Below are 14,636 nucleotides of genomic sequence, written 5' to 3'. Positions count from 1 at the left end.
ATACCAAAAAGAATTAGTCAATGTTCAAACATTTCAAGAGGTGGCATATGATCAGGAACTGATGGTACTGAAGGAAGAAGTCCAAGCTGCTCTGAAGGCATTGGCAAAAAACAAGGCTCCAGGAATTGATGGAATACCAAGTGAGATATTTCAAAAAACAGATGCAGCGCTGGAGGTGCTCACTCGTCTATGCCAAGAAACATGGAAGACAGCTTCCTGGCCAACTGACTGAAAAAGATCCATATCTATGCCTGTTCCCAAGAAAGGTGATCCAACTGAATGTGGAAATTATAGAACAATATCGTTAATATCACAAGCAAGCAAAATTTTGCTGAAGATCATTCAAAAATGGCTGTAGCAGTACATTGACAGGGAACTGCCAGAAATTCAGGCTGGATTCAGAAGAGATCGTGTAACCAGGGATATCATTGCTGATGTCAGATGGATCCGGGCTTAAAGCAGAGAATACCAGAAGGATGTTTACCTGTGTTTTATTGACTACGCGAAGGCATTCGACTGTGTGGATCATAACCAATTATGGATAACATTGTGAAGAATGGGAATTCCAGAACACTTAATTGTGCTCATGAGAAACCTTTACATAGATCAAGAGGCAGTTGTTCGGACAGAACAAGGGGATAGTGATTGGTTTAAAGACAGAAAAGCTGTGTGTCAGGGTTGTATTTTTCACCATACCTATTGAATCTGTATGCTGAGAAAATAATATGACAAGCTGGACTATATGAAGAAGAGCGGGGCATCAGGATTGGAGGAAGACACATTAACAACCTGCGTTATGCAGATGACACAACCTTCCTTGCTGAAAGTGAAGAGGACTTGAAGCACTTACTAATGAAGACCAAAGACCATTGCACCTCAACATAAAGAAAACAAAAATCCTCACAACTGGACCAATAAGCAACATCATGATAAAAGGAGAAAAGATTGAAGTTGTCAAGGATTTCATTTTACTTGGATCCACAATCAACGCCCATGGAAGCAGCAGCCAAGAGATCAAAAGACACATTGCATTGGGTAAATCTGCTGCAAAGGACCTCTTTAAAGTGTTGAAGAGCAAAGATGTCACCTTGAAGACTGAGGTGCGCCTGACCCAAGCCATGGTATTTCCAGTCGCATCATATGCATGTGAAAGCTGGACAACGAATAAGGAAGATGGAAGAACAATTGACGTCTTTGAATTGTGGTGCTGGCAAAGAATGTTGAATATACCATTGACTGCCAAAAGAACGAATAAATCTGTCTTAGAAGTACATTTTTTTTTTTTTAGAAGTACAGCCAGAATGCTTCTTAGAGGCAAGGATGGTGAGACTGCATCTTACATACTTTGGACATGTTGTGAGGAGGGATCAGTCCCTGGAGAAGGACATCATGCTTGGAAGGGTACAGGGTCATCGGAAAAGAGGAAGACCCTCAACAAAGTGGATTGACACAGTGGCTTCAACAATGAGCTCAAGCATAACAAAGATTGTAAAGATGGCTCAGGGCAGGGCAGTGCTTTGTTCTTTTGTGTATAGGGTCGCTATGAGTCAGAAGGGACTCGAAGGCACCTAACAACAGCAACAACAACATTGGCCCTATTTTTTCTTCCATAAACTTTATCATTTTAGATTTTATATTTAGGTCTTTGATGCATTTTGAGCTTGTTTTTGTGCATGGACTGATATATGGGTCTTGTTTCATTTTTTTGCAGATGGATACCCAGTTATGCCAGCACCATTTGTTAAAAAACACTCTTTTCCCCCATTTAACTGCTTTCGACCCTTTGTCAAATATCAGCTGCTCATATGTAGATGGATTTATGTCTGGATTTTCAATTCTGTTCCATTGGTCTATGTATCTGTTGTACCGCTGCCAGGCTGTTTTGACTATTGTGGCAGTATATATTGGTTTGAAAATCAGGTAGTATAAAACCTCCCACATTGTTCTTCTTTTTCAGTAATGCTTTACTTATCCAGAGCTTCTTTCCCTTCCATATGAAGTTGGTGATTTGTTTCTGCATCTCATTAAAGAATGTCATTGGAATTTGGATCAGAATGTATAGATCGCTTTTGGTAGAATAGACATTTTTTTAATAATTTTTATTGAGCTTTAAGTGAACGTTTACAAATCAAGTCAGTCTGTCACATATAAGCTTATATACACCTTACTCCATACTCCGACTTACTCTCCCCCTAATGAGTCAGCCCTTCCAGTCTCTCTTTTCATGGCAATTTTGCCAGTTTCTAACCCTCTCTACCCTCCTATCTCCCCTCCAGACAGGAGATGCCACATAGTCTCAAGTGTCCACCTGATACAAGTAGCTCACTCTTCATCAGCATCTCTCTCTAACCCATTGTCCAGTCCCTTCCATGTCTGATGAGTTGTCTTCGGGAATGGTTCCTGTCCTGGGCCAACAGAAGGTTTGGGGACCATGACCGCCGGGATTCCTCTAGTCTCAGTCAGACCATTAAGTCTGGTAGAATAGACATTTTTATAACTTTAAGTCTTCCTATCTATGAGCAAGGTATGTTTTTCCACTTATGTAGGTCTCTTTTAGTTTCCTGCAGAAGTGTATTGTAGTTTCCTTTGTATAAGTCTTTGAGATCTCTGGTAAGATTTATTCCTAAGTATTTTATCTTCTTGGGGGCTACTGTAAATGGTACTGATTTGGTGATTTCCTCGTCGATGTTCTTTTTGTTGGTGTAGAAGAATACAACTCATTTTTGTATGTTTATCTTATATCCCGATACTCTGCTGAACTATTCTATTAGTTTCAGTCGTTTTCTGGAGGATTCCTTAGGGTTTTCTGTGTATAAGATCATGTCATCTGCAAATAGAGATACTTTTACTTCTTTCTTGCCAATCTAGATGCCCTTTATTTCTTTGCCTATCCTAATTGCTCTGGCTAGGACCTCCACACAATGTTGAATAAGAGTGGTGATAAAGGGTATCCCTGTCTGGCTCTCGTTCTCAAGGGGAATGCTTTCAGGCTATCTCCATTTAGGATGATGTTGGCTGTTGGCTTTGTACAAATGTCCTTTATTATGTATGTTGAGGAATTTTCTTTCTATTCCTGTTTCGCTGAGAGTTTTTTTCATGAATCGGTGTTGGATTTTGTCAAATGCCTTTTCTGCATCAATTGATAAAATCATGTGATTCTTGCCTTTTGTTTTATTTATGTGATGGATTACATTAATCGTTTTTCTAATGTTGTACCATCCCTGCATACCTGGTATGAATCCCACTTGGTCATGGTGAATTATTTTTTTGATATGTTGTTGAATTCTATTGGCTAGAATTTTGTTGAGGATTTTTGCATCTAAGTTCATGAGGGATATAGGTCTGTAATTTTCTTCTTTTTGTGGTGTCTTAACCTGGTTTTGGTGTCAGGGATATGCTGGCTTCATAGAATGAGCTTGGGAGCATTCCTTCCTTTTCTATGCTCTGAAATTCCTTTAGTAGTCGTGGTGTTAACTCTACTCTGAAGTTTGGTGGAACTCTGCAGTGAAGCGTCTGGACCAGGGCTTTTTTTTTTGTTGTTGGGAGTTTTTTGATTACCTTTTCAATCTCTTCTTTTGTCATGGGTCTATTGAGTTGTTCTACCTCTGTTTGTGTTAGTTTAGGTAGGTAGTGTGTTTCTAGGAAATCATCCATTTCTTCTAGGTTTTCAAATTTGTTAGAGTACAATTTTTCATAGTAATCTGATATGATTCTTTTAATTTCAGTTGGGTCTGTTGTAATATCACCCCTCTCATTTCTAATTCAGGTTATTTGCTTCCTCTCCTGTTTTTCTTTTGTTAGTTTGGCCAATGGTTTCTCAATTTTGTTGATTTTTTTCAAAGAACCAGCTTTTGGTTTTGTTAATTCTTTCAATTGTTTTTCTGTTTTCTATTTCATTTAGTTCTGCTCTAATTTTTATGATTTGTTTTCTTCTGGTGCCTGTGGGTATCTTTTGTTGCTCTCTTTGTATTTGTTCAATTGTAGGGATAATTCATTGCTTTTGGCCCTTTCTTCTTTTTGGATGTGTGTGGTTATTAATATAAATTGACCTCTGAGCCTGCTTTCGCTGTGTCCCAATGGTTCAGATAGGAAGTGTTTTCATTCCCATTGGATTCTATGAATTTCTTTATTCCATCTTTAATATCTTGCATAATCCAGTTTTTTTGAGCATGGTATTGTTCAGTTTCCAAGTGTTTGATTTCTTTTCCCTGATTTTTCTGTTATTGATTTCCACTTTTATGTCCTTATGGTGAGAGAAGATGCTTTGTAATATTTCAATGTTTTGGATTCTGCTAATGCTTGCTTTATGACCTAATATGTGGTCTATTCTAGAGAATGTTCCATGTGCACTAGAAAAGAAAGCATATTTGGTTCCTGTTGGGTGGGGTGTTCTGTGTATGTCTATGAGGTCAATTTAGTTGATTGTGGCATTTAGATCTTCCGTGTCTTTATTGAGCTTCTTTGTGAATGTCCTGTCGTTCACCAAAAGTGGTGTGTTAAAGCCTGCTACTATTATTGTAGAGCTGTGTATCTCACTTTTTGAAGCTGAGAGGTTTTTTTTATGTATCTTGCAGCCCTGTCATTGGGTGCATAAATGTTTAATATGGTTATATCTTCTTTGTATATTGCCCCTTTAATCATTATATAGTGTCCTTCCTTATCCTTTCTGATGGATTTAACTTTAAAGTCTATTTTGTCAGAAATTAATATTGCCACTCCTGCTCTTTTTTAATTGTTGTTTTCTTGATATATTTTTTTGTTTGTGTCTCGAAGTCTAAGGTGTGTCTCTTGTAGGCAGCATGTAGACAGATCATGTTTTTTAATCCATTCTGCCACTCTCTGTCTCTTTATTGGTGCATTTAGTCCATTTACATTCAACATAATTATGGATAGGTATGAATTTAGTGCTGTCATTTTGATGTCTTTTTTTGTGTCTTGTTGACAGTTTCTTTTTACCACTAAATTTTATGTGCTGAGTAGATTATCTTTATATATTGTCCTTTCCTCATAATAGTTGTTGATTTTGTTTCTGTTGAATCTCTATTTTTTTCTTGTATTTTATTTTCCTGAGTAGGATAGTTTGTTTCCTTTGTGGTTACCTTATTATTTACCCCTATTTTTCTAAATTTAAACCTGTTATTTCTCTGTATTGCCGTATCTTCCTCTCCATATTGAAGGTCTATGATTACATTTCTTAGTACCTCTTTATTGTTTTAATGTTGTCTTCTTTTACATAATGACATCACTGTTACCCTGTTTTGAGCTTTTTTTTTTTAATTCTTGCTTTGTTTTTTTTTAATTTCCCTATCTTCGTTGACTTCTGATTGCTCTGCCCAGCGTTCTGGTCTTGGGTTGCTACCTGATATTATTGATTTTCTAATCAAAGAACTCCCTTTAGTATTTCTTGTAGCTTTGGTTTGGTTTTTACAAATTCCTTAAACTTCTGTTTATCTCAAATGTCCTAATTTCACCTTTATATTTAAGAGTCAGTTTTGGTGGATATATGATTCTTGGCTGGCAATCTTTTTCCTTCAATTTTTTAAATATGTCATCCCATTGCATTCCTGCCTGCATGGTTTCTGCCGAGTAGTCTGAGCTTATTCTTATTGGCTCTCCTTTGCAGGTGACTTTTCATTTATCCCTAGCTGCTCTTAACATTCTCTCTTTATCTTTGATTTTGGTTAAGTGTGATTATAATATGTCTTGGTGACTTTCTTTCAACATCTACCTTATGTGGAGTTCAATGTGCATCTTGGATAGATATCTCGTCATCTTTCACTATAACAGGGAAGTTTTCTGCCAACAAATCTTGAAGAATTCCCTCTGTATTTTCTGTTATCCCTCCCAGTCTGGTACTCCCGTCACTTGTGGGTTATTTCTCTTGATAGAGTCCCACTCGATTCTTAACGTTTCTTCATTTTTTTTAATTCTTTTATCTGATTTTTCTTCAAATATATTAGTGCCGAGTGATTTATCTTCAAGTTCAGAAATTCTGGCTTCTACTTGCTCAATTCTGCTCCTCTGACTTTCTATTGAGTTGTCTACTTCTGTAATTTTATTGCTAATCTTATGAATTTCTGATTGCTGTCTCTCTATCGATTTTTCCAGTTTAGTAAATTTTTCATTATGTTTCTGAATAATCTTTCTACTTTCTTCAATTACTTTATCTGTGTGTTCCTTGGCTTGTTCTACGTATTGCCTCATTTCCTGCCTCATGTCTTGAAGGGTTCTGTGTATTAAACTTTTGTATTCTGCCTCTGGTAATTCCAGGAATGCACTTTCATCTAGAAGATCCCTGAATATTTTGTTTTGAGACGTTGTTGAGGTGATCGTGGTCTGTTTCTTTATGTGACTTGATATTGACTGTTGTCTCCAAGCCATCTATAAGTTATTGTATTAGTTTATATTTGCTTACTGTGTCATAGCTTCTTGCTTTGTTTTGTTCTGATATGCCCAAATGGGTTGCTTCAGTGAGCTCACTTCATTGTTTTCACCTTTGGAGCTCTGATGTCCTGTCCCCAGATGGCTAGAGCTGTTATCTGGTATATCAGTCTAGGATTCCATTCACTTTTCTTGTATGAATTCAGCTCAGGTGTCCAGGTAGCTGATCATCAAGTATGTGGCACAGGCTCTGTCCTATAGTCTTAGAGGGGCAGGGGTGATTGGTGTAGTTACCGGTATCTGGTTGCAGCAGGGGGTCATGCTCTGAACAAGGTAGGGGGTTGAGAACCGACCCCTGAGTGTCTCTGAGGAAAGTGTGTACTTGTTCCCTATAGCATTCAGGTGGGTGGGCTCTGCAGACAGACCATAGACACCGAATGTTTTTAGTTGTAAGGATAGGGAGGTACCAGTTACCTTTGGACCCCTGTTGCAGGTGTTTGGGTGACCTGAGTGGAGCCACCAGTCCTTAGGCCCCTGATGTGGGTAGGTGAGGACCCTGTTTAATAGGCAAAGCAATGTCAAACATCAAACACCCACCTCTCTACTGCACAGCTGGAACAGTTGGAGTCCTCCAGTAAGGGTCTATTCCCCCAAAGTAGTCCCACGCAGGTCCATGCAGGGGGGAAAGGTGCTCAAAGTCCACAGACCATTCATGCCTGGACAGGAGCCGCTTCTGTCCTGAGCTTGCCCAGTTAATGGAGTTGGCAAATTATCTTTTCCTCCAAATGCAAATTTCGCTGCAGGCACTCAACAGTGCCTATCTCATGCCCAGGGAATTCAGCCGCTGAAGCCGGCTTGGGGGTGGGGGTGCACGGTAAAATACATTCAAGTACTTAGCTTTTGCCGACAGCACTGTTCTTCTCCAGCTCCGGAAGTGTGAGTAGGCTGGGTGGCTGGCTGTTTCTCCCTGAGGAAACTGCGGCTGAACACTAGTACCAGCCCGCCACTGCGGCTCCAGGAATGGTGCCTGAGGGCTCCCAGTGATTCAGGTCTGGTAACTCCTCTCCACTTCTGAACTGTCTCTTCCTCCCCTTGCCCCTCAGTTTGTTTTCTAAGCTTGCCTTTGATGCTCAGGGCTGCTAGCTTCTCATAAATATACTCATTTCACTTGTTTTGGGGGTCTCTGTTGTAGAAAGGGCTCGCTGGAAGCATCTATTCTGCTGTCTTGGCTCTGCCCCCTTTTAACTCTTTTGATGAAGTCTTTGGGTGAGTATAAGTCTGATTTTTAGGAACTTCCAGTTATGTAGTTTCACTTCTAGTGTTTGTGCATTGTTAGTAATGTTTTGTATACTGTTTATGCCATGTATTAGGGCCCCTAGCACTCTCCCTATTTTGTCTTCCATGATCTTTATCATTTTAGATTTTATATTTAGGTCTTTGATCATTTTGAGTTAGTTTTTGTGCATGGAGTGAGGTATGGGTCTTGTTTCATTTTTTTTTGCAGGTGGATATCCAGTTATGCCAGCACCATTTGTTAAAGAGGCTGTCTTTTCCCCATTTCACAGATTTTGGGCCTTTATCAAATATCAGCTGCTCATCTGTGGATGGATTTATGTCTGGATTTTCAATTCTGTTCCATTGGTCTATGTATCTGTTGTTGTACCAATACCAGGCTGTATTGACTCATGTGGCCGTATAATAGGTTCTAAAATCAGGTAGTGAGAGACCTCTCACTTTGTTCTTCTTTTTCAGTAATGCTTTACTTATCTGGGGACTCCTTGCCTCCCACTTGAAGTTGGTGATTTGTTTCTCCATCTCATTAAAAAATGTCTTTTGAATTTGGATCTGGATTGCATTGTATCTATAGATTGCTTCGGGTAGAAGAGATATTTTTACAATGTCGAGTATTCCTAACCATGAGCAAGGTTTGTTTCTCTACTTATGTAGGTCTGTTTTGGTTTCTTGCACTTGTGTCTTGTAGTTTTCTTTGTATAGGTCTTTTACATCCCTGGTCAGATTTATTCCCAAGTATTTTATCTTCTTGGGGGCTATTGTAAATGGTGATTTCCTTGTCAACATTCTCCTTGTTTGTGTAGAGGAATACAACTGATTTTTGCAAGTTTATCTTTTATCCTGATACTCTGCTGAACTCGATTATTAGTTTCAGTAGTTTTCTTGCAGATTCTTTAGGGTTTTCTGTGTATAAGATCATGTCATCTGCAAATAGAGATACTTTTACTTCTTCCTTACCAATTTGGATGCCCTTTATTTCTCTATCTAGCTTAATTGCTCTGGCTAGGACATCCAGCACAATGTTGAGTAAGAGTAGTGATAAAGGGCATCCTTGTCTGGTTCCCGTTCTCAAGAGGAATGCTTTCGGACTCTCTCCATTTAGGATGATGTTGGCTGTTGGCTTTGTATAAATGTGGTTTATTATGTTGAGGAATTTTCCTTCTATTCCTATCTTGCTGAGAATTTTTATCATGAATGGGTGTTGGACTTTGTCAAATGCCTTTTCTGCATCAAGTGATAAGATCATGTGGTTCTTGTCTGTTATGTATATAATGATAACATTGATTGTTTTTCTAATGTTGAACCATTCTTGCATACGGGGCATGAATCCTGCTTGCTCACGGTGAATTATTTTTTTGATATGTTAAATTCTATTGGCTAGAGTTTTGTTGAGGAATTTTGTGTCTGATTTCATGAGGGATATAGATCTATAATTTTCTTTTTTTTCTGCTGTCTTTACCTGGTTTTGGTATCAGGGATATGCTGGCTTCATAGAATGAGTTTGGGAATATTTCACTCTTTTCTATACTCTGATATACCTTGGGTAATGCTGGTGTTAACTCTTCTCTAAAAGTTTGGTAGAATTCTCCAGTGAAGCCATCAGGGCCATGGCTTTTTTTGTTGGGAGGTTTTTAATTACCTTTTCAATCTCTTCTTTTGTTATGGGTTTATTTAGTTGTTCTACCTCTGTTTGTGTTAGTTCAGGTAGGTAGTGTGTTTCTAGAAGTTTGTCCATTTCTTCTAGGTTTTCAAATTTGTTAGAGTACAATTTTTTATAGTGATCTGATGTGATTCTTTTTAACTTCAGTCAGGTCAGTTGTGATATCACCCATCTCATTTCTTATTCAGATTATTTGCTTCCTTTTCTGTTTTTCTTTTTTTCAGTTTTTCCAGTGGTTTATTGATTTTGTTAATCTTTTCAAAGAACCAGCGTTTGGTTTTTTTTTTTTTTTTTAACTCTTTCAATTGTTTTTCTGTTCTCTATTTCATTTAATTCCGCTCTAATTTTTATTATTTGCTTTCTTCTGCTGCCTGAGGTTTCTTTTGTTGCTCTTTCTATTTTTTTTTTTTAGTTGTAGGGATAATTCCTTGATTTTGGCCCTTTCCTCTTTTTGTATGTGTACTTTTATTGCTCTAAATTGACCTCTGTGCTCTGTTTTAGCTGTGTCCAAAGGTTCCGATAGGAAGTGTTTTCGTTCTCATTGGATTCTCTGAATTTCTTTATTCTGTCCTTAATTTCTTCTATAACCCACTAGTTTTTCTGCAGGGTGTTGTTCAGGTTCCAAGTGTTTGTTTCTTTTCCCTGCTTTCTCTGTTATTGATTTCTACTTTTATGGCTTTATGACCAGAAAAAAATGCTTTGTAATATTTCAATGTTTTGGATTCTGTTAAGTCTTGCCTAGCAAGTACACTTAGCTGCTGTTGGGTGGAGTGTTTTGTATATGCCTATGAGCTCAAGCTGGTTAATTGTAGCATTTAAGTCTCCTGTGTCTTCATTGAGCTTCTTTCTGGAGGTTCTGTCCTTCACTGGAAGAGGTATGTTGAAGTCTTCTACCATTATTGTGGAGTTCTCTATCTCTCTTTTCAATGCTGTTAGAGTTTGTTTTATGTATCTTGAAGCCCCGTCGTTGGTAGCATAACTATTTAATATGGTTATATCCTCCTGGTATATTGTCCTTTTCATCATTATAGAGTGTCCTGCCTTATCCTTTGTGGTGGATTTAACTTTAAAGTCTATTTTGCCAGAAATTAATACTGCCACTTCTCTTGTTTTTTACTTGCTTTATATGTTTTTTTCCATCCTTTAAGTTTTATTTTGCTTGTGTCTCTAAATCTAAGGTGTGTCTCCTTTGTCAGCATATAGATGGATCTTTTTTTTTTTTAAATGCATCCTGCCACTCTCTGTATCTTTGTTGGTGCATTTTGCCCATTTACATGCAGGTTAGAGCTATCATTTTGATGCCTTTTTGGTGTGTTGTTGACAGTTTCTTTCTTCCACTTAATTTTTTGTGCTGAGTAATTTTTCTTTACATAATGTCTTTTCCTCTTTTTCATTGTCTTTTTTTTTTTTTGGCTGAGTCTTTATGTTTTTCTTGTATTTTATTTTGATGTTTAGGATTATTAGTCTCCTTTGTGGTTACCTTAGTGTTTACAGCTATTTTTCTAAGTTTAAACCAAATTTTTATCTCTTTAGATCACCTTGACATCCTCTCTATATGAAAGATCTATGACTACATTTTTTAGTCCCTCTTTATTGATTTCACGTCGTTACCTTTTACATAATGACATCTCTGTTTTCCTGTTTTGAGCTTTTTTTTTTTAATCTTGATTTAGTTTTGTGATTCCCCTCTTTGGGTTGATATCTGGTTGCTCTACCCTGTGTTCTATTCTTGGGTTGTTATCTGATGTTACTGATTTTCTAACCAGAGAACTTCCTTTAGTATTTCTTGCAATTTTGGTTTGGTTTTTACAAATTCCCTAAACTTCTGTTTATCTGGAAATGTCCTAATTTCACCTTCATATTTGAAAGACAGTTTTGCTGGATATATGATTCTTGGCTGGCAATTTTTTTCCTTCAAGGTTTTATATATGTCATTTCATTGCCTTCTTGCCAGCATGGTTTCTGCTGAGTAGTTTGAGCTTATTCTTATTGACTCTCCTTTTAGGTGATTTTTTCTTTTATCCCTAGCTGCTCATAAAATTCTCTGCATCTTTGGTTGTGGCAAGTTTGATTATAATATGTCTTGATGACCTTGTTTTGGGATCTGCCTTGCAAAAAAAAAAATTTTTTTTTTTTGTGTGCGGTTTAATGAGCATCTTGAATAGATATCTTCTCATCTTTCACGATATCAGGGAAGATTTCTGCCAACAAATCTTCAACAATTCTCTCTGTATTTTCTACCACTGGGTGGCTGGGTCTCTCTGTTATGGTACCCCAATCACTCGTAGGTTATTTCTCTTGATATTGTCACACATGATTCTTAGGGTTTCTTCAATTTTTAAATTTTTTTATCTGATTTTTCTTTGCATATATTGGTGCCAAGTGTTTTATCTTCAATCTCACTACTTCTGCCTTCCATTTCCTCAGTTCTACTCCTTTGACTTTCTATTGAGTTGTCTAATTTTGTAATTTTATTTTTAATCTTCTGAATTTCTGATTGCTGTCTCTCTATGCATTCTTGCAGCCTATTAAATTTGTCATTATGCTCTTGAATTACCTGCTTTATCTGTGTGTTCCTTGGCTTGTTCTGTGTTTTGCCTGATCTGTTTCTTGATCTCTTGAAGAGCTCTGTATATTAATGTTTTGCTTTCTGCCTCTGGTAATTCCAAGAAGATCTCTTTGTCTGGAAGACTCCTTCATTCTTTGATTTGGGAGATTGTTGAAGTGATCATGGTCTGCTTCTTTATGTGATTTGATATTGACTATTGTCTCTGAGCCATCTATAAGTTATTGTATTAATTTATTTTATGTTTGCTTATTGTGTCCTAGCTTCTTGGTTTGTTTTGCTTTGATATGCCCAAATAGGCTGCTCGAGTTAGCTAGCTTGATTATTGGCACCTTTGAAGCTCTAACGTCCTCTCACCAGATGGCTAGAGCTGTTACCAGGTGTATGAGCCTAGAAGTCCATTCACTTTTCTTGTATGGATTCAGCTCAGGTGTCCAGGTAGTTAGTCACCAAGTGTGTGGTGCAGGCTCTTATCTACAGTCTTAGAGGAGCAGGGGTGATTGGTGCAGGCACAGGTATCTGGTTGCAGCAGGGGGTCATGCTTTGATCAGGGCAGGGGGCTAACAACCATCCCCAGAGTATCTGTGAGGAAAGCATGTCCCTGTTCCCTAGAGCACATAGATGGGTGGGCTCTGTAGTCAGTCCATGGGCACTCAATGCTTTTGGTTGTAAGAACTGGAAAGCACCACTTATCTTTGGACCCCTGTCATTGGTGACCAGTCCTCATGCCCTTGATGTGGGTAGGTGAGGACCATGCTTAATAGGCAGAGTGGTGTCAAATATCAAAAACCCTTCACTCCACCACACAGCTGAAACAATTGAAGTAAGACCTAAAGCACATACACTGTTGCACTGTGCCAACAAGGGCCTAAGCTGCTCTAAAGGGCCCACACAGGTCCATGCAGGGGTGGAAGGCATTCAAAGTCTGTGAACTGCTTGTGCCTGGACAGAAGCCACTTCTGCCCCGAGTTCCCAGCTTAGGGGAGCCAGCAGATTATTGTTTCTCACTTTTTTATTTGCCTCTTCTCCAAGGCTGGGAGAATGGCTCAGGGTGTGCATCAGGACCTGTCTCAGGCCCAGGAAACCAGCTGCCATTCAAGCTGGCTTGGGTGCTGGGGCAGAGGGATGAGATAAACGGTAGAGATTTCTTTCAAAAGGGGTGCTTTTTGATCTGCACAGTAAATTAGACACCAGTACTTGTCTTTTGCTGAGAGCACTGTTCTTCACTGATTCCAGATGTGTGAGTAGACTCTGTGCCACTTGCTCTCTCCCACTGTGGAAAATGCACCCCGAACACTACTGCCAGTCCCGCCATGGTCATGCCAGGGGATTGGGCCTGCGCTGCTTGCTCACTCTCTCTCGTTGAGGAAACCACATCTCGAATACTACTGCCAGCCCCTCTGTAGTCGCGACTGGGATCGGGGCTGTGCTGCTTGCTCTCTCTCACTGCTTCTGAACCATCTCTCCCTCCCCTGCCTCTCAGTGCAATTTCTTAACTTTGCCTTCGATGTTCAGGGCTCCTAGCTTGTCATATATATAATCAATTCACTTGTTTTTTCGGGTCTTTATTCTAAGAAGGACTACCAGAAGTGTCTAACTACTCCACCATCTTGGCCTCACCTCTCCGTTTCATTTTTGAGGACTTCCGATTTTCTTAGTTTCGTATGTCGTACATTCCATGTTCTGATTATTAATGGATGTTTGCAGCTGCTTTTTTTTTCTTCTCATTTTGAGCTGTGCTACATCTGTAAATGATGGTCCTGAAAGCTTGACTCCATCCACATCATTAAGGTCAACTCTAATTTGAGGATGCAGCTCTTCCCCAGCCATATTTTAAGTGCCTTCCAACATGAAGGGCTCAACTTCTGGCACTATATCAGACGTAGTTCCACTGCTATTATAAGCTTTTTACAGTCAATTTTTCAGAAGCAGACCACCAGGTCCTTCTTACTAGTCTGCCTTAGTCTGGAAGCTCATCTGAAACTTGTCCACCAAGGGTGACCCTGCTGGTATTTGAAATACCAGCGGCAAAGTTTACAGTACCACAGCGACACGCAAGCTCCCATAGTACGACAAACTGATAGACGCATGCTGGCAACAGTAAATAGCAAATCAAATAATGGTATGCTTCCCTAGAGCAATGGTTCTCAAGGTGTGGTCCCTAGGCCAGCAGCATCAGCATTACCTGGCATCACATTAGAAAAGCAAATTCTTGAGCCTCACTCCAGACCTATTGAATCAGAAACTCTGGGATGGGACCAGAAATCTGTGTTTTAACAAGGAGCCTATATGGCACAGTGTAACCACTGTGCTCAGCTGCTAACCAAAAGGTTGGCAGTTTATGGGACAGCTCTACTCTGTCCTCTAGGGTCACTATGAGTCGGAATCTACTTGAATGCAATGGGTTACTGACAAGGGATTTAGATGCCCCTCAAGTGTGAGAATCACTGCCCTATAGAATTAAACCTCAGGCAAGCCAATTTGCCAATACTCCAGTATGACTTTGAAAGATTTACACTTATTCATTTACCTGTTTCCAAGTTTTGGATGAATTTTCTCAATCTATTTTTTTAGTATCTCACATTGCAAATTTGAAAGTATAATGAATACAAACCACCCAAAAGTTTACAAAAAGGAAGGCTTTTGTTATTCTCTATTCCATCCCACTTCAAGTAACACTTCAAGTCACACTTCCTTAAAGGAAACATTCTCACTCTTTTAATTATCTCCAATCTC

This window comes from Loxodonta africana, chromosome X (assembly GCF_030014295.1).
Source record: "Loxodonta africana isolate mLoxAfr1 chromosome X, mLoxAfr1.hap2, whole genome shotgun sequence".
Taxonomy (NCBI): Eukaryota; Metazoa; Chordata; class Mammalia; order Proboscidea; family Elephantidae; genus Loxodonta; species Loxodonta africana.
Note: the sequence above shows the minus strand (reverse complement) of the source record.